The sequence below is a fragment of the Aquarana catesbeiana genome, linkage group LG05 (assembly GCF_042186555.1).
Source record: "Aquarana catesbeiana isolate 2022-GZ linkage group LG05, ASM4218655v1, whole genome shotgun sequence".
NCBI classification, from domain to species: domain Eukaryota; kingdom Metazoa; phylum Chordata; class Amphibia; order Anura; family Ranidae; genus Aquarana; species Aquarana catesbeiana.
This window is the reverse complement of record NC_133328.1, coordinates 53,864,987-53,884,606: the sequence shown is the minus strand read 5'-3', so window position 1 is coordinate 53,884,606 and position 19,620 is coordinate 53,864,987. Positions and strand designations below refer to the sequence as shown.

The 19,620-nt window shown below is 50.2% G+C and overlaps 1 long non-coding RNA gene across 1 annotated transcript in view; it reads left to right on the top strand.

The window, feature by feature from the left end:
* The first annotated feature begins 15,124 nt into the window (after nucleotides 1-15,124).
* LOC141145792 (uncharacterized) overlaps nucleotides 15,125-19,620 on the top strand; it is an 85,335-nt gene continuing 80,839 nt past the window's right edge. The window contains exon 1 of the long non-coding RNA XR_012244643.1: nucleotides 15,125-15,289. This is a non-coding gene — a long non-coding RNA (uncharacterized lncRNA). The remainder of the gene's footprint in view (nucleotides 15,290-19,620) is intronic.

The following is a 19,620-nucleotide window of genomic DNA, read 5'->3' as shown; positions in this document are numbered from 1 at the left end:
TTCTGGTGCGAACCGAACCGGGGGGTGTTCGGCTCATCCCTACCTGAGAGACAGAAGCTACATCAGGATGAAGCGACTCGGTGGTAAGACTGTGGTGGTAATTGTCTGGAGTCTTCGCCTGAGAGCTAGAAGCTCCATCAGGATGAAGAGACTCCTTTTCGGTGGTAATTGTCTGGAGTCTTCACCTGAGAGCTAGAAGCTCCATCAGGATGAAGAGACTCCTTTTCGGTGGTAATTGTCTGGAGTCTTCACCTGAGAGCTAGAAGCTCCATCAGGATGAAGAGACTCCTTTTCGGTGGTAATTGTCTGGAGTCTTCATCTGAGAGCTAGAAGCTCCATCAGGATGAATAGTCTACTTTTCGGTGGTAATTGTCTGGGGCGCTCACCTGAGAGATAGAAGCTACATCAGGAATAAGCGACTCGGTGGTAAGATTGTGGTGGTAATTGTCTGGAGTCTTCACCTGAGAGCTAGAAGCTCCATCAGGATGAAGAGACTCCTTTTCGGTGGTAATTGTCTGGAGTCTTCACCTGAGAGCTAGAAGCTCCATCAGGATGAATAGACTCCTTTTCGGTGGTAATTGTCTGGGCCGCTCACCTGAGAAATAGAAGCTACATCAGGAATAAGTGACTCGATGGTAAGATTGTGGTGGTAATTGTCTGGAGTCTTCGCCTGAGAGCTAGAAGCTCCATCAGGATGAAGAGACTCCTTTTCGGTGGTAATTGTCTGGAGTCTTCGCCTGAGAGCTAGAAGCTCCATCAGGATGAAGAGACTCCTTTTCGGTGGTAATTGTCTGGAGTCTTCGCCTGAGAGCTAGAAGCTCCATCAGGATGAAGAGACTCCTTTTCGGTGGTAATTGTCTGGAGTCTTCGCCTGAGAGCTAGAAGCTCCATCAGGATGAAGAGACTCCTTTTCGGTGGTAATTGTCTGGAGTCTTCGCCTGACAGCTAGAAGCTCCATCAGGATGAAGAGACTCCTTTTTGGTGGTAATTGTCTGGAGTCTTCGTCTGAGAGCTAGAAGCTCGATCAGGATGAAGTGTCTCCTTTTCGTTAAGAATTGTCTGGAGTCTTCACCTGAGATCTGGAGGCTGCGTCAGGATGAACGGACTCCTTTTTGGTGGTAATTGTCTGGGCCGCTCACCTGAGAAATAGAAGCTACATCAGGAATAAGTGACTCGATGGTAAGATTGTGGTGGTAATTGTCTGGAGTCTTCGCCTGAGAGCTAGAAGCTCCATCAGGATGAAGAGACTCTTTTTCGGTGGTAATTGTCTGGAGTCTTCACCTGAGAGCTAGAAGCTCCATCAGGATGAAGAGACTCCTTTTCTGTGGTAATTGTCTGGAGTCTTCGCCTGAGAGCTAGAAGCTCCATCAGGATGAAGAGACTCCTTTTCGGTGGTAATTGTCTGGAGTCTTCGCCTGACAGCTAGAAGCTCCATCAGGATGAAGAGACTCCTTTTCGGTGGTAATTGTCTGGAGTCTTCGTCTGAGAGCTAGAAGCTCGATCAGGATGAAGCGTCTCCTTTTCGTTAAGAATTGTCTGGAGTCTTCACCTGAGATCTGGAGGCTGCGTCAGGATGAACGGACTCCTTTTTGGTGGTAATTGTCTGGGCCGCTCACCTGAGAAATAGAAGCTACATCAGGAATAAGTGACTCGATGGTAAGATTGTGGTGGTAATTGTCTGGAGTCTTCGCCTGAGAGCTAGAAGCTCCATCAGGATGAAGAGACTCTTTTTCGGTGGTAATTGTCTGGAGTCTTCACCTGAGAGCTAGAAGCTCCATCAGGATGAAGAGACTCCTTTTTGGTGGTAATTGTCTGGAGTCTTCGTCTGAGAGCTAGAAGCTCGATCAGGATGACGTGTCTCCTTTTCGTTAAGAATTGTCTGGAGTCTTCACCTGAGATCTGGAGGCTGCGTCAGGATGAACGGACTCCTTTTTGGTGGTAATTGTCTGGGCCGCTCACCTGAGAAATAGAAGCTACATCAGGAATAAGTGACTCGATGGTAAGATTGTGGTGGTAATTGTCTGGAGTCTTCGCCTGAGAGCTAGAAGCTCCATCAGGATGAAGAGACTCTTTTTCGGTGGTAATTGTCTGGAGTCTTCACCTGAGAGCTAGAAGCTCCATCAGGATGAAGAGACTCCTTTTCGGTGGTAATTGTCTGGAGTCTTCGCCTGAGAGCTAGAAGCTCCATCAGGATGAAGAGACTCCTTTTCGGTGGTAATTGTCTGGAGTCTTCGCCTGACAGCTAGAAGCTCCATCAGGATGAAGAGACTCCTTTTCGGTGGTAATTGTCTGGAGTCTTCGTCTGAGAGCTAGAAGCTCGATCAGGATGAAGCGTCTCCTTTTCGTTAAGAATTGTCTGGAGTCTTCACCTGAGATCTGGAGGCTGCATCAGGATGAACGGACTCCTTTTTGGTGGTAATTGTCTAATGTATATATTTTTTTCTAAACATTATCTACTAGAAGGCCTGATTCACACCTATGCATTTTTAGTGCTTTTTGCATTTTGCACTACAGAACCTGTTCTACAGGAAACCATATTAAATGGACTGTAGTGCAAAACTAAAAAAATGCAAAAAGCACTAAAAATGCATAGGTGTGAATCAGGCCTAAGCAGAAAATAGCACAAAAATATACATATTTGTATACATCACCCCATGTTGTTTTCAGGGCACCTGTGAAGAGAAGGGTTTTATACTACATATACACAAAAATCACGTGGGGGTTTCCATTTTCATCCAGCCCCAGGTTAATAGGCAAGCATACAATGTCTTCATGTGGAATAATTGCCCGGCACATAGGACATGTTGGGTGTCCTTGTAGCCACCTGTGGATGCATGCAAAATGGAAACCATGATTACAGGGTAGCGTCCTGGAATCCACTGCAGCATACTCACTGAGGCAGATGGCGCAGGTAGGCTGCACCATTGCCGGTGGTCCCTGTGGTGGCGCTGGGTGTTGTTGCTCCTCCCGTCTCCTCCGAAGCTGTCCTCTTGTTCTGTGGGCGATCGGACTCTCTTCACCATGCCGTGATCGCCACCCGCAGGACTGACGCCGTGAAGGTCGTGGCATGGTGGTGGTTTATGCCTGTGTACCTGAAAAAAACTAAAAATGTTTAGTAGAGATAATACTAATAGTAATATATACAATAATAATACGATAGCAAAATATTAGAATAAAAAACCCTGATAATCGCAGAAGACACAATTCCTACAATGTGACTTGGTCAGCTCCCAATGCAGGAATGTTTTGAAACAACTGAAGTACGGTAAGAACTGGTTTGCAGCCCACTATGACATCACACACCTCATCACAGCTGCCAATTTTTAGACCTGGAAACTGACTGGGAATACCTTGGTCACGTAACACTGTAGCCAAAAACATTTTATATAATTTTTTTAGATTTTACATATAATTAAACTGTACTTTTGTCATTTTAGTGACTGGGTATGCTGTAAATACTTCTCAGTATCTGTTCTTATTCTGTATGTGTGGACTCTCCACAGTACCACTTCTTTTGTCCCGTATGCTGGGTGTTTTTTCCAGTATCACACTTACCTAGGTGGATGCTGCATCTGTCCCCCGGAGCCTCTACACGGAGAACCGAGCGATCGATCACTGCTGATAGCTCGGTTCTTACAGCTCCGTAGGCTTACTGGAGGCTCTAAGTGGCTCACTGAGAGGCTGAGCCGGGTGTCGGTCCAGGGACCTGGTGGATCCCGACTTCCATTGTCGTGACGATGCGGACCCTGGACCGACTTCTGTGACAACAGCAGAGAGCGGACTTGGCTATGCTTCTCCTTTAAAGCCAGTTTCTCCCCCTCTCCTACCCACCGGCTTTCAGCTGCTGGAGCGAGAGACACAGACATTGCCGGATCCAGGGGGGTGCTGATTTCCACACAGATTTCAGTTGTGCCCCCCCCCCCCTTGACATGATGGGAGAGGAGAAGTGGAGACCCAATATAGGAGACTCTCATGGGGTCCCTACTGGTCCTGGGCCCTCAGGTATGGCCAGTCCGCCCTTGGATACATTACATTTATTTTTTTCATGTATAATAAAGTACATTTTGTATTTTTACAAATTCAGTTTAGGTTATACTTTGTCATATATTTCGGGGCCTTATTATAATGGTCCTTATGGCAGATTCTCCTTCCTGCCATCCCTTTTGTATAGGAATGGGGGGGGGGTCCTGGGAGGGGGATTGGGGGGCATCTCAAGAGGCCCGGTGCTGGGCCATCTCTCCACCTCCCTTCACATGAAAAGAAACCTAAAAAATTATCTGATCTGAGCCGCTAGCCCGTGCGGCGCCCACAAAAGATAACAATAGAGTATACAAGCCTCAGCCTGGGCCCTCCCCGGCGTCATCCTCATCCCTCTCCACATTATATCCCCACCTCTGCCCAGCATCATCCTCATCCCTCTCCACATTTTATCCCCACCTCCGCCCAGCATCATCCTCATTTCTCTCCACATTATATCCCCACCTCCACCCAGCATCATCCTCATCCCTCTCCACAATATATCCCCACCTCCGCCCCGCCATCATCCTCATCCCTCTCCACAATATATCCCCACCTCCGCCCAGCATCATCCTCATTTCTCTCCACATTATATCCCCACCCCCGCCCAGCATCATCCTCATCCCTCTCCACAATATATCCCCACCTCCGCCCGGCATCATCCTCATCCCTCTCCACAATATATCCCCACCTCCGCCCAGCATCATCCTCATTTCTCTCCACATTATATCCCCACCCCCGCCCAGCATCATCCTCATCCCTCTCCACAATATATCCCCACCTCCGCACGGCATCATCCTCATCCCTCTCCACAATATATCCCCACCTCCGCCCCGCCATCATCCTCATCCCTCTCCACAATATATCCCCACCTCCGCCCAGCATCATCCTCATTTCTCTCCACATTATATCCCCACCCCCGCCCAGCATCATCCTCATCCCTCTCCACAATATATCCCCATCTCCGCCCGGCATCATCCTCATCCCTCTCCACAATATATCCCCACCTCCGCCCAGCATCATCCTCATCCCTCTCCACATTATATCCCCACCTCCGCCCGGCATCATCCTCATTCCTCTCCAGATTATATCCCCACCTCCGCCCAGGATCATCCTCATCCCTCTCCACATTATATCCCCACCTCCGCCCTGCATCATCCTCATCCCTCTCCACATTATATCCCCACCTCCGCCTGGCATCATCCTCATCCCTCTCCACATTATATCCCCACCTCCGCCCTGCATCATCCTCATCCCTCTCCACAATATATCCCCACCTCCGCCCTGCATCATCCTTATTTCTCTCCACATTATATCCCCACCTCCGCCCTGCATCATCCTCATCCCTCTCCACATTATATCCCCACCTCCACCCAGCATCATCCTCATCCTTCTCCACATTATATCCCCACCTCCGCCCTGCATCATCCTCATCCCTCTCCACATTATATCCCCACCTCCGCCCAGCATCATCCTCATCCCTCTCCACAATATATGCCCACCTCCGCCCAGCATCATCCTCATCCCTCTCCACATTATATCCCCACTTCCGCCCGGCATCATCCTCATTCCTCTCCACATTATATCCCCACCTCCGCCCTGCATCATCCTCATCCCTCTCCACATTATATCCCCACCTCCACCCAGCATCATCCTCATCCCTCTCCACATTATATCCCCACCTCCGCCTGGCATCATCCTCATCCCTCTCCACATTATATCCCCACCTCCGCCCTGCATCATCCTCATCCCTCTCCACAATATATCCCCACCTCTGCCCTGCATCATCCTTATTTCTCTCCACATTATATCCCCACCTCCACCCAGCATCATCCTCATCCTTCTCCACATTATATCCCCACCTCCGCCTGGCATCATCCTCATCCCTCTCCACATTATATCCCCACCTCCGCCCTGCATCATCCTCATCCCTCTCCACAATATATCCCCACCTCCGCCCTGCATCATCCTCATTTCTCTCCACATTATATCCCCACCCCCGCCCTGCATCATCCTCATCCCTCTCCACATTATATCCCCACCTCCGCCCAGCATCATCCTCATCTCTCTCCACATTATATCCCCACCCCCGTCCTGCATCATCCTCATCCCTCTCCACATTATATCCCCACCTCCGCCCAGCATCATCCTCATCCCTCTCCATAATATATCGCCACCTCCGCCCAGCATCATCCTCATCTCTCTCCACATTATATCCCCACCCCCGCCCTGCATCATCCTCATCCCTCTCCACAATATATCCCCACCTCCGCCCTGCATCATCCTCATCCCTCTCCACAATATATCCCCACCTCCGCCTGGCATCATCCTCATCCCTCTCCACATTATATCCCCACCTCCGCCCGGCATCATCCTCATCCCTCTCCACATTATATCCCCACCTCCGCCCAGCATCATCCTCATCCCTCTCCACAATATATCCCCACCTCCGCCCTGCATCATCCTCATCCCTCTCCACAATATATCCCCACCTCCGCCTGGCATCATCCTCATCCCTCTCCACATTATATCCCCACCTCCACCCAGCATCATCCTCATCCCTTTCCACAATAATTGTGCAGACGGGGGGGGGTCTGCACAATTACCACCCCCCAATCTGCACAATTACCCCACCTCCCGTCTGCACAGTTACCACCCCCCAGTAAGCACAATTACCACCCCCTGTCTGAACAATTACCATCCCCCAGTCTGCACAATTACCACCCCCATCTGCACAATTACCAACCCCAATCTGAACAATTTCCACTCCCCGTATGCACAATTACCCTCCATCTGCACAATTACCACCCCCCAGTCTGCACAATTACCACCCCTCCGTTTGCACAGGTACCACCCCTGCACAATTACCATCCCCCATCTGCACAATTACCCCTTGTCTGCACAATTACAACCCCTCAGTCTGTATAATTACCACCCCCCGTCTGCACAATTACCCCCTGCACAATTACCCTCCATCTGCACAATTACCACCCCCCCCCCGTCTGCACAATTACCACCCCTGCACAATTACCTGAGGGGTAATTGTGCAGATGAGGGTAATTGTGCAGACAGGGGTGACAATTGTGCAGCTGGGAGCAGGGGGTAATTGTGCAGATGGGGCAGTCTGCACAATTACCACCCCCCTCTGCACAATTACCACCCCCCCAGCTGCACAATTACCACCCCCCATCTGCACAATTACCACCCCCCATCTGCACAATTACCACCCCCCAGCTGCACAATTACCACCCCCCAATCTGCACAATTGCCACCTGCCCCCCGTCTGCACAATTGCCACCCGCCCCCCGTCTGCACAATTAACCATCGTCTGCACAATTACCACCCCCCATCTGCACAATTACCACCCCCATCTGGACAATTACCACCCCCCATCTGGACAATTACCACCCCCCATCTGGACAATTACCACCCCCCATCTGGACAATTACCACTCCCCCATCTGCACAATTACCACCCCCCCATCTGCACAATTACCACTGCACAATTACCAACCCCCATCTGCACAATTACCACCCCCCATCTGCACAATTACCAACCCCCATCTGCACAATTGCCACCCGCCCCCCGTCTGCACAGATATCCCCCGTCTGCACAATTATCACCCGCCCAGTCTGCACAATTATCACCCCCCAGTCTGTACGATTACCACCCCCCCAGTCTGCACAATTACCCCCTATCTGCACAATTACCACCCCTCTGCACAATTACCACCCCCCATCTGCACAATTACCTCCCCTGCACAATTACCTGGGGAGGTAATTGTGCAGATGGGGGGTAATTGTGCAGACCGGGGTGGTAATTGTACAGACGGGAGGGGGTAATTGTGCAGACTGGGTGTGGTAATTGTGCAGATGGGGGGTCTGCACAATTACCACCCCCATCTGCACAATTACCTCCCCCCTCCCGTCTGCACAATTACCACCCCCCCAGTCTGCAATCCCCCTTCATCAGCACAGACCCCCCCCCAGTCACTCACTGAGTGGAGAGAATGAGAGGGGGGCAGAGCACTGCAGGGAAGGGAACGAAGGGTCCAGCCAGGCCTCCAGGGATTAGTGTGTGCGGAGCAGAGGGGCAGCTTGTGTGCCGCGGCCACATACAGACTCAGCAACTGAGTCAGCTAGAAGAGAGAGAGAGAGAGAGACACACCGTCTGGTCCGTGACAACGAGCCTGACACACACTGAGCCCGCGGCGGTTTACATACCTTACAGAAGCCATGACAGCAAAGCTCAGGAGTCAGTCAGGCCTGCTTCGTCTCACACACACCACGCACCGCTGGTCCGTCACAGTCCACTCCTCCACTCACTCCAAACACAGTGAGCCAAAAGACTGGAAGTGACGCGGTGCAGCGAAAAGCACCACCCATGAATATTGCAATGGCAAATCACTGGAGCTTGGAGAATAGGGGAGTGTTTGTGGGTGCATCTCTTGCATCCCGGACACTCCGTAAACGTGGGCAAATTGGCTTCCCAGGTTGGGAAGCTTCCCATAGACCGCTGCATGTCCGTCGCCCGGTCACTCTTAAAGTGACTTTTTTTTTTTAACAGATTGGGGGGGGGGGGGGGGTTTCGGGGGTGCGGCGCCCAAGCGCCCCCTATGGACAGGCCGCCACTGCCGGGCGGGTGGAGTTAAATAGTGTTCCTTCTCCTGGCCCCCAGCTGAGTAGAAGTTTTTGGAATTGCTGCAGACAAGAGGTTACTCCACAGAATATACTGGCATGGCTGAATAGCCTCAGCCCGGGATCACACTTGTGCGAACGCAGACATCGCATGTGATTTGCAACCGCGTTACTGTGCCGATCGCATGCGATGTCTGTGCAATGCAAGTTCAGCCATATAGTTGTATACAGTTGTATGGCTGAACTTACATTAGATTTGCATGAAAATAGTGCAGGGACTCCCCCACACACACACACACTGGAATCGGATTGCAAGGTGTTCTCACCTATGCAATCTGATTCCTGTGCGAGTTCTCAGTTCGCACTGCGATTTGTGAACCGATCTGGGGGTGTCATTAACATTGTAATGACACCCGCAGCGGTTCGCAGAGGGCAGTGTGAACTGCCTGCGGGAGAGATGTGATGCAGGAACCGGCGCTGGAATTGCGCTGGTTCCCACATCGCATATGTGTGAACCTAGGCTCAGAGCTCTTTTACACATGTGGTGCCCTCTGAAGAGCAATCCATGTTTGGATTGCTCTTCAGAGGGAATTTGACAGGCAGTGAGGTGTTATATCACCTCCTCACCACCTATTTAAACCCTACAGCAGCACCCCACAACTAAATGCATTGCACACGGATGCAGGAAACCCCCACTCACTTGGATGGCACACATTTCTCAGGCATTACTGCTCACTGAACCCAACAGTGCAGACAATTTTTGCCACACTGTGATGCAAAGCATTCTGGCTATCGGATGACGTCTTGATGACGAAACGCGTAAGGCGTGGCCTTGTGATACGCACACGTCACTATCTCTTTGTGTTTGTTCTGGTTTCCAGCTGTGGGCGGTGGAACGCACGCCATACCACGCTGCTCAACAGCTGAGATCCGGGATCTGGAGCATTGTCAGCTCCGGTGCTTTTTACATTGATTTCATACTTTTTACCACATTTGTCAAGGACTTTTAATAAAATCGTATTTTTGTGGAGTTACGCTATGAAGTTTCCTTCTTCCTCACTTTATATGGATGTCTGTTATTGGGGATATCACTAAGGACACCATACCCCTGGACGGAGGAACGCTCCTTGGACTCGCCACCGCGGGATTTCTCCATACATGCCTTTACCCCTGCAGGGGTGAGGTAGTCCGGTGAGTGCAAGCACGAGTGGGGGTGTAATGGAGGACGGGGACTATATCAGCTAAAGCGGAGATCATGTTTTTTCCATCATAAGGACACATCTCTGGGACTTGGAACTTGGACATTTTTGTTTCACACTTTTTATATACATTTTTAATTTTCATTTTTATACACACCTGTTGGGGATTTCTTTCATTTTTATGCTATAATTGTCTATCTGACTTGCCAATATTATTTTGATTGCCACATTTATATTAATTTTTTTATACTTATTTGGAAGTTGATTTATTTGAGGTTAAGGCACATCTACATATCTGTCTAGAAGCACTATTGCACTTTATTGTTTTTTCTGCCAGGGATACTGGTTGTATTCTATACACTTTACATTTGGGGTATATTTCTTCACGCATACAAGGGCATTTGATAAATTGGTATTAAGGCGTATTCTTTATTATTAGGAGCCTGTTGCACTAAGGGTATTGTTTGTATTTGGTACACCACAGCCCCTGTCACGTATTGTTCACACACATCACCTCTTTTACAAGTATTTCCGTTTTATTTTTCAAAGAAGTTTAACATTCTTCTATGCACATATAGCTGGACAGCGCCAATTCCCCTGCTTAGATTATTATTCTGGCTATTGTGTGTGCACATCCCCCCTCTGCTGCCTTTGCAACTTAAGAGGAACAGTTGGGTAGCAGTAAAAACACAGCTCAACCTCCTATTTTTGACTTTCCCCCAACTACAAGTGTAAACGAAGTCACAGAGCACTCTGAAGAGTAATCCACAGTGGATCTTTTTTTTTAACCACTTAAGGACCTCTTTCTGAGATTTGTTGTTTACAAGTTAAAAACAGTTTTTTTGCTAGAAAATTACTTAGAACCCCCAAACATTATAAAAAAAAGTATAACACCCTAGAGAATAAAATAGTGGTTGTTGCAATACTTTCTGTCACACCGTATTTGTACAGCGGTCTTACAAGTACACTTTTTGGGAAAAATAGAAATTTTTTGAATTAAAAAAATAAGACAATAGTAAAGTTAGCCCAATTTTTTTAATATTGTGAATGATAATGTTATGCCGAGTAAACTGATACCCAACATGTCACGCTTCAAAATTGCGCCCGCTCGTGGAATGGCGACAAACTTTTACCCTTAAAAATCTCCATAGGCAACTTTTAAAAACGATACAGGTTGCGTGTTTTGAGTTACAGAAGAGGTCTAGGGCTTGAATTATTGCTCTAGCTCTGCCGATCGTGGCGATACCTCACATGTGTAGTTTGAACACCGTTTTCATTTGTGGGCGCTATTCACGGTTGCGTTCACTTCTGCACGCGAGTTCGCCGGGACGGGGCGCATTTAAATTATTTTTTTTCTTATTTATTTTACCTTTTATTTTTCATTTGTACACTGTTCTTTAAAAAAAAAAAATGGTGTCACTTTTATTCCTATTACAAGCAATGTAAACATCCCTTGTAATAGAAAAAAAGCATGACAGGACCTCTTAAATATGAGATCTGAGGGTCAAAAAGACCTCAGATCTCATATATACACTAAAATGCAAAAAAAAAAAAAAAAAAAAGTATCTGACAGGTGGTGAAGAAGCGTTATGTTTTCTTCTCACCCCCCCTTTTAACCCCTAAAATCCCATGTCACTGTGCTGTAGCCACGTGCATTGCACACAGTTACTGCACAGCCCCATTCAGTTGAATGGGTGAGTTAAGCAAACGCAGCTCCATAGGCTAGTGGGCTCTTTCACACGGGCGATCGTGCCAGAGGACGCTTTGCTCAGCGGGCGATCGATTTGCTGATACCCGCTAAGCAGGCAGATGACAGGTCTGTCTCCGCTCACTGTGCAGAGACGGACTTGTCAGAGCGCCGTTCTCCATTCTTATCCGATTCGCCAGACGGATGGAAAATAGGGTCACCCTCCGTCTGGATTTTATGGATCGGATGGCAGCAGGTGTCAGCGGACATGTCACCGCTCACATCCACCGCTCCATAGAGGTAAATGGAGGCTCCGATCAGGTCCACCTGAAAAACAGACAGACGGACCTGATCAGAAAGCCGTGTGATGGGGGATTTAGTGTTCCGATTCTGCTTGAAGAAAAGGTGGCAACCCCCAGAGAAAACAGATCATTATGGCCGGGTCCAGCTCTCTATCGCCCCCCCCGAGAAAACACTGACAGATCATTACAGCTGGGTGCAGCTCTCTATTGTCCCCCCCCCAGAGAAAACAGATCATTACAGCTGGGTGCAGCTCTCTATTGTCCCCCCCCCCAGAGAAAACAGATCATTACAGCCGGGTCCAGCTCTCTATTGTCCCCCCCAAAGAAAACACTGACAGATCATTACAGCCGGGTCCAGCTCTCTATTGTCCGTCCCCCCCAGAGAAAACACTGACAGATCATTACAGCCGGGTCCAGCTCCCTATTGCCCCCCCCTCCCCCCCAGAGAAAACACTGACAGATCATTACAGCCGGGTCCAGCTCCCTATTGTCCCCCCCCCTGAGAAAACACTAACAGATCATTACAGCCGGGTCCAGCTCCCTATTGTCCCCCCCCCCCCCCGAGAAAACACAGACAGATCATTACAGCCGGGTCCAGCTCTCTATTGTCCCCCCTCCCCCCAGAGAAAACACTGACAGATCATTACAGCCGGGTCCAGCTCCCTATTGCCCCCCCCTCCCCCCCAGAGAAAACACTGACAGATCATTACAGCCGGGTCCAGCTCCCTATTGTCCCCCCCCCTGAGAAAACACTAACAGATCATTACAGCCGGGTCCAGCTCCCTATTGCCCCCCCCTCCCCCCCAGAGAAAACACTGACAGATCATTACAGCCGGGTCCAGCTCTCTATTGTCCCCCTCCCCCAGAGAAAACACTGACAGATCATTACAGCCGGGTCCAGCTCTCTATTGTCCCCCCCCCAAACACTGACAGATCATTACAGCCGGGTCCAGCTCTCTATTGTCCCCCCCCCCAGAGAAAACACTGACAGATCATTACAGCTGGGTGCAGCTCTCTATTGTCCCCCCCCCAGAGAAAACAGATCATTACAGCCGGGTCCAGCTCTCTATTGTCCCCCCCAAAGAAAACACTGACAGATCATTACAGCCGGGTTCAGCTCCCTATTGTCCCCCTCCCCCCCGAGAAAACACTGACAGATCATTACAGCCGGGTCCAGCTCCCTATTGTCCCCCCCTCCCCCCCAGAGAAAACACTAACAGATCATTACAGCCGGGTCCAGCTCCCTATTGTCCCCCCCCCCCGAGAAAACACTGACAGATCATTACAGCCGGGTCCAGCTCCCTATTGCCCCCCCCTCCCCCCCAGAGAAAACACTGACAGATCATTACAGCCGGGTCCAGCTCTCTATTGTCCCCCTCCCCCCAGAGAAAACACTGACAGATCATTACAGCCGGGTCCAGCTCCCTATTGTCCCCCCCCCCAGAGAAAACACTGACAGATCATTACAGCCGGGTCCAGCTCTCTATTGTCCCCCTCCCCCCAGAGAAAACACTGACAGATCATTACAGCCGGGTCCAGCTCCCTATTGCCCCCCCCTCCCCCCCAGAGAAAACACTGACAGATCATTACAGCCGGGTCCAGCTCTCTATTGTCCCCCTCCCCCAGAGAAAACACTGACAGATCATTACAGCCGGGTCCAGCTCTCTATTGTCCCCCTCCCCCCAGAGAAAACACTGACAGATCATTACAGCCGGGTCCAGCTCCCTATTGTCCCCCCCCCCAGAGAAAACACTGACAGATCATTACAGCCGGGTCCAGCTCTCTATTGTCCCCCCCCCAGAGAAAACACTGACAGATCATTACAGCCGGGTCCAGCTCTCCATTGTCCCCCCCCCCCCCCCCCAGAAAACACTGACAGATCATTACAGCCGGGTCCAGCTCCCTATTGCCCCCCCTCCCCCCCAGAGAAAACACTGACAGATCATTACAGCCGGGTCCAGCTCTCTATTGTCCCCCCCCCAGAGAAAACACTGACAGATCATTACAGCCGGGTCCAGATCCCTATTGTCCCCCCCTCCCCCCCAGAGAAAACACTAACAGATCATTACAGCCGGGTCCAGCTCCCTATTGTCCCCCCCCCCGAGAAAACACTGACAGATCATTACAGCCGGGTCCAGCTCCCTATTGCCCCCCCCTCCCCCCCAGAGAAAACACTGACAGATCATTACAGCCGGGTCCAGCTCTCTATTGTCCCCCTCCCCCCAGAGAAAACACTGACAGATCATTACAGCCGGGTCCAGCTCCCTATTGTCCCCCCCCCAGAGAAAACACTGACAGATCATTACAGCCGGGTCCAGCTCTCTATTGTCCCCCTCCCCCCAGAGAAAACACTGACAGATCATTACAGCCGGGTCCAGCTCCCTATTGCCCCCCCCTCCCCCCCAGAGAAAACACTGACAGATCATTACAGCCGGGTCCAGCTCTCTATTGTCCCCCTCCCCCCAGAGAAAACACTGACAGATCATTACAGCCGGGTCCAGCTCTCTATTGTCCCCCTCCCCCAGAGAAAACACTGACAGATCATTACAGCCGGGTCCAGCTCCCTATTGTCCCCCCCCCCAGAGAAAACACTGACAGATCATTACAGCCGGGTCCAGCTCTCTATTGTCCCCCCCCCAGAGAAAACACTGACAGATCATTACAGCCGGGTCCAGCTCTCCATTGTCCCCCCCCCCCCCCCCCAGAAAACACTGACAGATCATTACAGCCGGGTCCAGCTCCCTATTGCCCCCCCTCCCCCCAGAGAAAACACTGACAGATCATTACAGCCGGGTCCAGCTCTCTATTGTCCCCCCCCCCAGAGAAAACACTGACAGATCATTACAGCCGGGTCCAGATCCCTATTGTCCCCCCCCCCCCCCCAGAGAAAACACTGACAGATCATTACAGCCGGGTCCAGCTCTCTATTGTCCCCCCTCCCCCCACACACACATCCGGGCACCGGACCCGATCTCACTGGTAAGGTGACATCACTTCTTTTTTTTAATATCACTTCTAATGACACTTACTAGATCTCAGATGAAGAAGCTGTGGCTGTAATCTCCGAAAAATCCTCTGTAGGGCGCTGTTCCTCTTCTGTGATGAGCGCGGATATGACGCGTCTTCTCCGTAGGAAAGCACAGAAGAAAATGGCGCCGCTCAGCTGTCTCGTGCTGTATCACTGTTATCCGCCTGTCCCCTCCGCCAATCAGAAGAAACGTGACCCCCCCGCCGCAGGGGGCGCGCGTGGGCTGTGACGCAGCTCAGCCCCGCCTCTGATGTATGGTGACAGAAGACAGCTGGAGAGAGGATTTCGGCGTTCTTCACCCTCCAGTCTGCAGGTGGCAATAGAGAGCGCAGCTGTGCAGTGAGGGAAGGCTGTGCCCGTTCTCACTCATTCTATCCCCTTGTCACATGACTGGAGGGAGGAAGTTTCATGGTGTATCGGTAAGTACAAGGAGGGAGGGGGGACAACTTAGCACAGACCTTCCCTCTATCCCCCCTCAGGGCTCACTATAACACATGGAGGTCACACTACTAGATTGTTCTGTGTGATAAGAGACTCATTCTATGCTCTGCACTGTCTGTCTGTCTTTCTCCAGAATAAAGCTTCTTCCATCCATGTAGATCTCTACCTTATCATTACAAGAATGTTATTAAAAATGATCCTCAGTTATAGAACAGGACATGAAACCAAGATTGACCTCTTTAACCCCAGAAGATTTACCCCCCCCCCTTTGTGACCAGGCCATTTTTTGCGATACAGCACTGCATTAATTTTTTTTAACAGAAGATTTTATTGAACAAATCAGCATTACAATACAATAAATGAGTACAGTAAATGCGATGAGAATAGTGACAACAAGATCTACCTTCAGTCAAAAGCCACTATTTAGCAGATATTCCAGTTATGCAAACGTCAGAAGTTTCACCTAACAATACTCCTTATGGTATTAAAGCGTTATAACCTCTTAGGTAGTATAAAATAGGTAACCAATATACAGTCAACCCTAGTAGGGATGGCGGGGGGAGGGGGGGTGGAACAGGGGCGGAGGAAGAGGGGGAGAAAAAAAAAGAGAGGAAAAGGGGAGGGGGGGGGACCGAGGAAGGGAGGGGAAGGAAGTGGATGGGGGGGGAAGAGCATCAGAAGAATGGGCATGAGATGTAGGATGTCCTCTAATATGTTTCACGTCTTGATTATGGGGATGAGGGTTCAGGATCACCGGAGGCGTCCACCCAAGAGGACCAGATTTTATCAACCTTTCCTGGGCATTGCCTACTTTCATACGTCAGTCTATAAAGGGGGAGTGCCGTATTCACCGACCTTCTCCACGAGGCCAGGGTAGGAGGCTCCACCAGTTTCCATCGCAATAAGATTTCACACCTGGCATAGTATAATGCAAAGGTTAGACACAGTTTACTATATCTATCTCCCTCCACTTCCTCCAAATGACTAAGCAGAAGTGCCTGAGGATCCACCGACAAGTGTGAGCCTATGACCCTGCTCAATGTGGAGGCCACTATTGACCAGAAGGGGCGAAGTTTGGGACAGGACCAGACCATGTGCCAGAAAGTACCCTCCTCCTGCCTGCATCTCTGACAGTAGGGATCTCTTTGATGGTAAATGCGCGCCAGTCTCTGTGGGGTGAAATACGCCCTGTGTAGGAACTTAAATTGTATGAACCTATCTTTTGCAGCTATCATGGAAGGAATGTAGGAGATTAAACACTCCTTCCATTCCTCCTCATTCAAAGAGGGAATATCAACCCTCCACTTTTTCCAGGTTTTGGTTAATTTGGCATCATACTCCACTGTAAGGTAAAGATATAATGTTGAGAGGGGCTTCCCCATCACACTGGAAGTCAAGAGCCGTTCAATGGAGTCCGGTTCCAGAATGAGGGGGGCAGGGAACTGAGCTTCAAAGGCGTGTTTCAGCTGCCAGTACCTGAATTGGAAGGAGGGCGGGATAGCGAAGGATTGCCTCAGGGCTTGTAAAGATATAAGTTTACCCTCTTTGACTATGTTTTAATGTGAGAATTCCCTTTTTTGCCCAAAGCGAGGGGTCCGGTATGCTGTAAAAGTGGGGGAGCATAGGGTTACCCCATAGGGGCATGTGAGGTGAGATGAGATTGGGCTTCCCATATATTTTCCTAGCCTCCTGCCATACCTTCACGGTGGTTCGCATCAGCGTTGTCATGGACGGACTGGCTCTAGTCCACGAAATGGGAGATTGCTCAGGACCGCATAGGAACCCAAAATAGCTGCCTCCAGAGTGACTGCCGGGTTCTGTATGGGCTGGGAGAACCACCACCGAATCGTGACCAGAACAGCTGCCCAGTAGTAGATTTGAAAATTCGGTAGCGCCAATCCCCCCCCCCCCCCCGAAAGTGGGAGATATAAAATCTGTTTGGCCACCCTAGGTGGCCTCCCAGCCCAGACAAAGTGTATCAGCAGACTCTCCAATCTTCGAAAGAAAGTCCTAGGGATGTGTATGGGTGTATTACGGAAGAAGTAGAGATACTTAGGAAGAGAGATCATTTTTAGCAAATTGACTCTGCCAACAGGGGTCAATGGAAGGGAACGCCAAGCAGCACATCTAGCCGTAAGCTGTGTCATGAGTGGTCGCAAATTGTTATCCATGTAGTCTTGGACTTTGCCGCTAACCTGGATCCCCAAATATTTGAAGTCATCTACCCATTTGAGCTGCGGGTGTGGCACCCTAGGGGTCGAGGGGTGGAGCGGGAAAAGAACCGACTTGTCCCAATTAATGCAAATCCCCGAGTACCCACCGAATCGGTTAATCAGATCCAGTGCAGTCTGTAAAGAGGACGACGCATCCGCTAAATAGAGCAGAGCATCGTCTGCATACAACGATAACTTCTCCTCAATTGGACCTACCTGGAGACCCTTCACCCCCGGATCATCCCTCAGCAATATAGCCAGGGGTTCCATCGCCAGAGCAAATAGACCCGGGGAGAGAGGACATCCCTGTCGCGTGCCGCAAAACAATCTAAACTTCCCCGATAGGCATCCGTTGGTGCGTATTCTAGCTAAGGGGCCATGATATAACATGCAGAGCCATTTCGTAAACCCCGGGCCAAACCCGAATCGTGAGAGTACCTCCCATAGGTAACCCCACTCGACGGAGTCAAAAGCCTTCTCCACGTCGAGTGAGGCCACCATTCCTTTAGTCGCCTCATCTGTTCTATCTATGTGGGTATAAAGGCGTCTGATATTAATGTCCGTTCCTCTACCGGGCATGAAGCCTGTTTGATCCCTGTGGATGAGGGCAGTAATGACCAAATTAAGCCTGTTGGCCAACACTTTCGCCAGTACCTTTGCATCGACGTTTAGAAGGGATATGGGGCGATACGAGGAGCATAGCGTGGGGTCCTTCTCTGGCTTAGGGATCACCACTATAATCGCTTCGCTCATTGTGTCCGGGAGTTTTTCAAGAAGCCCCGACGCAGAGAAGAGGTCCTGTAATTTATCAACTAGTTCTGTTGGGTATTGTTTGTAAAACTCCACAGGGATGCCATCAGGACCCGGTGTTTTCCCTGTCTGCATTTATTTAAGTGCCTGGAGTATTTCCAGAGATGTAATTGGGGCGTTGAGCTTGTCACGATACGTAGCTGTAAGGGTTGGGATATCAATATCATTTAAGTATGCTACAAGATCTTCTCGTCCATAGTCTACCCTGGAGCTATAGAGGGATTCATAGAATTCCGCAAAGCAGCCATTTATCCCTTCCGGTGTATGGATCAGTTGTCCCGATAGGTCTTTAATACATGAGATACTCAACCCACCTGCCTGTTCTCTGGAGAGCCAGGCCAACAGACGGCCTGACCTCTCCCCCTGCTCAAAAATCTGTTGGGACTGAGCCAACATTTTCTTCTGGGTGAGAGAGGTACGTAGATGCACCACCTCCTTCGTCATAAGTTGTAGATGCGAATAGTGCACAGGGTCTCGGGTACGAACAAAAAGAGCCTCCGCACTGCCCGCATCCCTCTCAGCCTTAATCAATGCTGCCCTACGCTCTCGTCGGACTCTAGCAATACTGCCCCAGCATTGTGGCCTTAAAGACGTCCCACACTACTGTGGGGTCTGCCGAGCCCACGTTTACTGCCCAGAAGTCAAGCAATTCTGTCCTAAATTGGGAGTCTACTGCGGTGTCTGAGATCCAAAATCTGGAGCGCCTCCATACCCCTCCCACTGGGCCTAGGGAGAGATCCAATGACAACAGTAAGGGTGCGTGATCAGAAATTCCCCTAGGGAGTATTTGTATGTCTGTGACCCGTGGGAGGACCGGGCTCCCTGCAAAGACCAAGTCTATAGGGGAAAACATTCTCTGAGAGGCTGAGTGACATGTGTATGCCCTAGTCTGGGGGTGACGCCACCTCCAGACATCAGTCAAGCCATAAGTATCTGCCCACTCAGCCAACCCAGAGCAATGATGTCCCGCAGGAGTTAGCCTGTCGAAATCCGGGTCAGGGACCAGATTAAAATCACCGAGTATAACAGTATCGTCAGATGCAAAGTCGGCTATCTTGCTAGTGATCCGATTGAGCACCACCAAGGAAGCCGGGGGAGGCAAATACAAGCCCACAATGGTCCACGTTAAAGAGTATATTTTGGCATGAATAATAACATACCGACCATCAGGATCGAGGGCCAAATCCAAGAGCCGAAAGGGGAGTGACTTCGATACCAGAATAGTAACACCCCTAGAGAAAGTGGAGTGTGTGGGGTGGTAGTGGTGGCCCACCCAAGGCTTTTTT